Consider the following 6,697-nt stretch of genomic DNA (forward strand, 5'->3'; position numbering starts at 1 on the left):
TTGCTATTAAGAAAGAAACAACTATTGTGAAGCAACAACCTTTAATTCATGAAGACATCACATCGGTTCAAAAACCCTAAACTCAACTTCTAATCCGGTTCGTAAACGCAGAAATAAGAAGGAGTAGGACGTAAGCGTACTCCTTTTATAAAGCCTTAATGGGCTTGGTCGGGTTCGGTTTCGGAAACCATGAATTTAAGAGAATTTTACATATTTCGTTAAGAGTACATAATCATATAATAAGATAATTATATCAAGTTTTGATTTGTTTTGATTTCTGGACCAATTCAAATATTTGATATTTAGAGAATATCAATTTAATAAGATAATTAATCTTATTAAATTACTTCTATGTAAAAACATAACTTAAATATTATGAGATAAAAGTATTACCCTGCTTAATAGAGTATAGTTGACGACGCAGAAGAGATTTACGAGCCACAAACTGATCATTTAACTCCAATTTCAGATAATCCCAAACTTGAATCGAAGTTGTTAATCCAACAATAACAACAAAGATAGATCTGGTAACCGTAGTATTGAGACAACATAAAACAAAGCCATCAATCGAAATACGGTGTAGATACTACGAATTTGGAATCATAGCATCATTTTCACGAATCTGAGGAGCAGGACAAAGATAAGTCCCATTGAAAAACCGTAGAAGGTTAGTAGTGGTAAGAATGGTCTCAAACTGGTGTTTCCATAGCAAATAGTTTGTGTTATCTAGCGTGAAAGACACAAAGTTGGAGATATCTTGAAATGGTAGAGAAAAATTGAAAGCAAGTGTAGGAGAGTTATTAAGATTCTGCTGTTGTAAGACTTGAATCAGATCTGTAATTAAAGTATTTGGAGTAGCCATAGAATTTAATAGTTTTGCAAAAGAAATCAAGAAATTTCAGCTGAAGATAATAATAATAAGTGTTGTTCTTGCAGCCGCCAGGAACAAGAGATATGAGGATCGAAGTTAGTGTGTAAAATCTGATACCTTGTAGGAACCAAACACAATGATATTAAGAAATGTGTGAAGGGTTACAAAACAAGGGCTAGGCTTCAACTATTTAGCGCATAGTGAACTGCTAGAAGACAGACAGAAACATAAGGCGACATAAAAAAACTAACACTAGGTTTACGCTTATATCATCCAACAATGAGTATGTGTTATGGCGAGATAGAAACGGCTACAAAAATCGGTTAAGGGGAGGAAGGGCCACGTGAATGAGAGTATAACGTTCAGTGAGAGAAAAAAATAAAAAAAATGATTCTAAGGGAAGAAATCACGTCTGTTGATAAACATAGATATTAAGGGGGGTCCACGCCAAGCAATCCTCGCCACACATTATGGAGATGATTCCATATCCATGCATGCATGATAATGGAGTGATATGTGTGCACCCACTAAATTGTACACCCCATTCATGTAACTTGCTCTTTTCGAAGCTCTATTTATTCGGAATTTTTTTTGCTCCAGCAGTGCTAGAGTAAACTTGATCTAGCAGCACCATGGATAGCCATTTGGCTAGTTTTGACGTCACCTAACTCCAAGCTAACGGAAGTAATATTTCTCTTTTTAGTAGACGGTTAAATGGGTTAACCGTATCTTTATAACAAATCTTTCAGATTTTGTGCGAATATTTTTTTTGGCGCGAATATATTTTGGGTAATAAAAGCCATCTTTCTGAGAAACTAATTTTTGTGTTTCATCTGAATTGCTGAGACATATTTACACAAGAAGAATATTTAGACAAGAACATAATATATATATATTTGTGCTCAAGTTTTTGATTAATTATCATTCTAACTGAAACTGGAGTAAGATTAACTCTTGAAAATGAAAAGCTAAAACGTAAGGTTAACTACTGCTGCGTGCAAAATACATAAAGTTTCGAGATTAACTCTCATCGCAATACAGTGAACCAAACAAAGCAAACATAAAAACTCCCAAGCCTCATTCCTTCTCGGCAATAGTACTGCGACCTGATAAGCGACTGTCGACTAGATAATGCTGCAACTCACGTTTTTGAAGAAAACAGTCACCCTGTTACGAGCAAGTGTCACTTAGTTAAGTTAGAGTGCATGAATAAATATTTTAGGTGATAATCAAGCAAATAAAGTGGCAAGGTTACTAACCAAGTAAGTTGTAGCTCATACTACCACCAGATGTGCTATGTCAACCATACTAAGGTCGCTGATCCAACATAAGAGCTAAAAAGCTCTGAGAAGTACATATAAACAATAAACCGTCAGATTAGCAAAGTTCCCAAAGGCTAATCCATTAAAAATGTTTCTAACACCAAATTAGACGAGGCAAACACACGATAGGTAAGCATGTCCACTGTCAATTTCGAACCAAAACATATTGAGATTATATCTTACCTCGTCAGACCGGATATGTTTTGACAATGTTCTGATTATTGTCGCCCTCCAGAGTACTTGGTTCTTAATTAAAAATACAAAAAAACACTTAATAAATTCTCTATATATGCGTCAGTAACATGATGCTTATTTTGCACAAAAATGTATGGGTGTATACCTCACTGTGAAGTTGCGGACAGTAAGAAGAGATCGACGGCATGGCAGAAAGTCTATCTCGACACATAGAATATTGAACGTCATTTTCACTAACCTTTAACGTACGTAGAGGCATGGTACCGGATAAGGTTACCTCCTCTACATCTGAATTAGAAGGTGATACCCCTTTCACGTCAGTACTAGAAGAGGATATTTCTTCTACGTCTTCTTCTATATGATCAGTTGAAGTTAAATAAGAACCTAAATAAAGATAGTGAAATGAAACGCTAATAACAATAATAACAATAGTAGAAAATGTGAAATTAACTTAGCCAGTAAACTACGCACCTGCACTTGGGATCATTTTTCTTATCTTTTTATCTTTTGTTACCACTTTCTTTTGGGCAGGTTTGTTTTTTCCTCTTTGTTTCATTGTGTCAGGCTCATGCTGGTCATTTCTTTTTCTTTTCCCTGCTACCCGCTTAACATTGGTAGATTTCTCCATTGCCAGTTTCGTTTTGGTAAGCTTCTTTGCTGCCTTTACCTTCTTTGCTGCTGATTTGCACCGACGTTTTTTACCTTTCTCTACTGACGACTTCATTCCATCAGCCTTCTTACTTGATTTTTTTTCCGTGGAGGGGCTCGCAATGTTATGTTAGCACCTAAAGGAAGTTGGATACTTGTTTCACCCATGTTTCCATCGTGTTTGCAGCCTTGCTAATCATTTCCATTTGATCGTCTTGACTAGATTTCAAAAAATTATCCAATTCTCCTTGTACTCCAGTGAGTAACTTCTTAGTAAAGGCACTAGAGATTTCAGTTCTTGTACCCTTCATGGCTAAAGATAAAGCCATATGTGCCAAGTCACTATACATAACAATAGATGACCCATTACTGCCTTGAATTGACTTTTTAGGCTCTTCAATACCAACACCATTTTTTAGCATCTATGGTCCATCGACTTAGATAATATTCTGACGGGAGATCATAAACTTGATGGGTATGTAATATCTTCATAGAGTGGGCACACAACATCCCCATAAATTGGAAATTGTTACAGCTACACTTGTCTGAAGAATTAAACACAACAGCACGAGCTAATGAAAATTTATACGATGTTACCTTGTAGGTATATACTGGTCCATCTTGATCAACAACTTCTAGAATCAAATCTAAAGTTTCTTTATACTCCTTCTGGAAATAGTCAAACATTTTTGCTGTATAGCGCTCTGCAGCCCGAGCTTCTGCTGGCCAATGACTGTGCAGAGGCGGTTTTTTCTGCACACTTCTGAAATCTTCAAGTTTTTCTTTCTCTCGCCTTTTAGTAAGAACCATATCATATTGAACCACGAAACTCTTTAGCGATAAGGTTCTTTTAAAATACTTCTTCAAAAAATTGTTCATACCCTCGCTCCGTTGAGCAGTAGTCTTACCAGCACAGAAGTGCAATCGACCATATACCTGAGCCCACATCTCTTTTTTCTTGTACAAAGTTCGCAGCCATTTATTATCTGTCAACTTGTATTTTTCAAGCAAGGATTTCCACATGGATTCAAACTCTTCCTCGGTCTCATTTTCATAAATACAACGTTTGAAATCTTTAGCCAAAAATTCTGAACTTGCAAATACATGATGGAGATGTTTTGCAGCTAGTTGAAAAATATGCGAAAGACAAAGGCGATGATGAGTATCTGGAAATACCTGTTTAATTGCATTCATAATAGGCGACTGCTTGATCTGTGAAAATCGTTCGCGGATGTTTCCCATTCATCGCATTCAAAAATGTCTTGAATAACCATACAAATGAGTCTGTGCTCTCATCTAGTAATAAAGCGCACCCAAATAGAGTTGTTTTCCCATGATTATTAACTCCAACAAAAGGCGCAAACGGTTTATCATAGTCATTTGTTCCAAATATTGTGTCAAATACCAATACATCACCAAAGAAACTATAATCCATTCGACATTTAGCATCACTCCCGAGAAAATTACACAATTGACCAGTCTCATCCATTTCAATTTCATAAAAGAAATATGGGTTTTCTTTTTGCATTGCTTGAAAGTAATCTAAGGCTTAGTCCTATGGGCTAGATATCTAGCTGCTAGATTGGCCATCCACGTCAACATGGGAAACCTCCTAAGTCCTATGGGATGACTAATCTAGCAGCTAGATTAGCAGTGGGACCATCATATAACGCCGAACGGTTCGGCGCTTTAAATCTCAGCCGTTAGATCAGAAAATTTTCTCCCAGCGCTGAACGGTTCAGCGTTTAAACCACCTTTTGAGCGCCGAACGGTTCAGCGTTTCAATCTCGCTGATAGTTGGATTGCGAGCACCTGGTAGGAGAGAGAACTATCAACTATCACTGTTAACTTTTTTCCAACACTTATTTTTTGATTTGCAACACTTTTTGGCCAATCTAGCACTCCAATCTAACCCATAGGAGTTAGCCTAACAGATGTTGCGCATCACCTTTTCCTAAGACATCTTGGCGCCTTCTTCTTTGTATGTGATTGATACAGTCCATTTGAGTGAAATTGAGTTTTTCAGACCCTCCTGATTCAACACTGAGATATGCAAATATATATTTTTGACTTATACCTGCATAATGCATGTTATCGATCATTCTTGCTTGGGCGGTCTCTATTTTTCTCTGTGATTTCAACAAATGTACTTGATCAGGACATGTAAGTACATGTTGTGTTTTTCAACGAATTCTACTATCGGAAAATGGGTCATTTGTCCAAATATTTTTAAATCACGGTTCAAATGGACGGGTAAAAAATAGTTTGGGTGAAATGGCCAAAAAAAAAATAGTAAGGATGAAACTGGATACATCCTGTTTAAATTAAAAATAAGAAAAAATATTTGAAAATAAGCACGATGAAATTGGTTACATCCTGCCTATTTTTACATTTTTAGCCATTTAAACAGTATCGTTTCATCATAGCTTAAATTTAAAAAATAGCAAGGATGAAACTGGATACATCCTGTTTAAATTAAAAATAAGAAAAAATATTTGAAAATAAGCACGATGAAATTGGTTACATCCTGCCTATTTTTACATTTTTGGCCATTTAAATAGTATCAAAATCTACCTGTCCAATTCACCCAGGGATTGTTGATTTTGGTCTTTTTAATCAATTTTGTGTTCTACTATTGAATATTTTGTATCATCAGTTGTTAATTTAATGACCAGTTTTGCTTCACAACCTGTTCGTCGTTTCAATGGAGACCCGATGTTTCTTATATGTTCCTTGATTTGAACATACCAAAACTCTTCTAGAAATTGTCTTATCTTTACGGTGAGTAGTGGAATCTTTGCGTATGCTAAATCCAACACCTCTAGCATAACGATTGTAGTAATCATATGCCTTTTCCTCGGAATCAAATTCCATACCAACTTCTGGCACTTCTTCAATTATTTTCTTTGTCCGCCCTTCGCTCACTGGAACATCTTCTGGAACATCTTTTTCAGTAGACAAGCAACTAAATTCTTCTGGCAGGGAGTCGGTTTCAATAATCACCACCATGATCACCTGATTTCATGAATACATTATAGTTGACATGAGAATTACTAAAAGCGAATGATTTTAGATATGATGTCTAGTATCTAATCTTTATAAAAGAAATGATCATTGAAGTTAATAGATAGATACACTAATATATGTTCATTTGGATCATGAACCATGAACCTACAGTACACTAGTTAATTAAAATAAAGGAGATCATAATATCGATTTTCCTGTAACGAGACTTAATGAAAACAATAGTAATTAAGATATGATAATACGAATATTAAGTTCCCGTAAAATCAAAACGATAGAATTACCTGGTTGTAAACTTGTAATAGTGAAACTTAATACTTTCTTTGTATCACTAATGGTATGTAGTTTGAATTGCGTACTCTAATTTCTTCAAACTTTTTATAAGAAGAAGTTTGATCTGTGATTTATGTTTATCCAATTCTTAACTAACATAAATATTAGATCCTTAAAAATTCCATATATTTAGAGATTCTTCAAATTCTAGCGCCAAAAAAATATATTCGCGCCAAAAATAAAATATACGCGCCAATAGAAAACTGTATTTTCTCTAAGTCTCTAACAAACGTGGTCAACCACTGAATATACGGCAACCAAAAAATATGTTTCCAAAAATACGGCAACGGGAAAGGCAATATTA

This window comes from Papaver somniferum, unplaced genomic scaffold, assembly GCF_003573695.1.
Source record: "Papaver somniferum cultivar HN1 unplaced genomic scaffold, ASM357369v1 unplaced-scaffold_135, whole genome shotgun sequence".
NCBI lineage: Eukaryota > Viridiplantae > Streptophyta > Magnoliopsida > Ranunculales > Papaveraceae > Papaver > Papaver somniferum.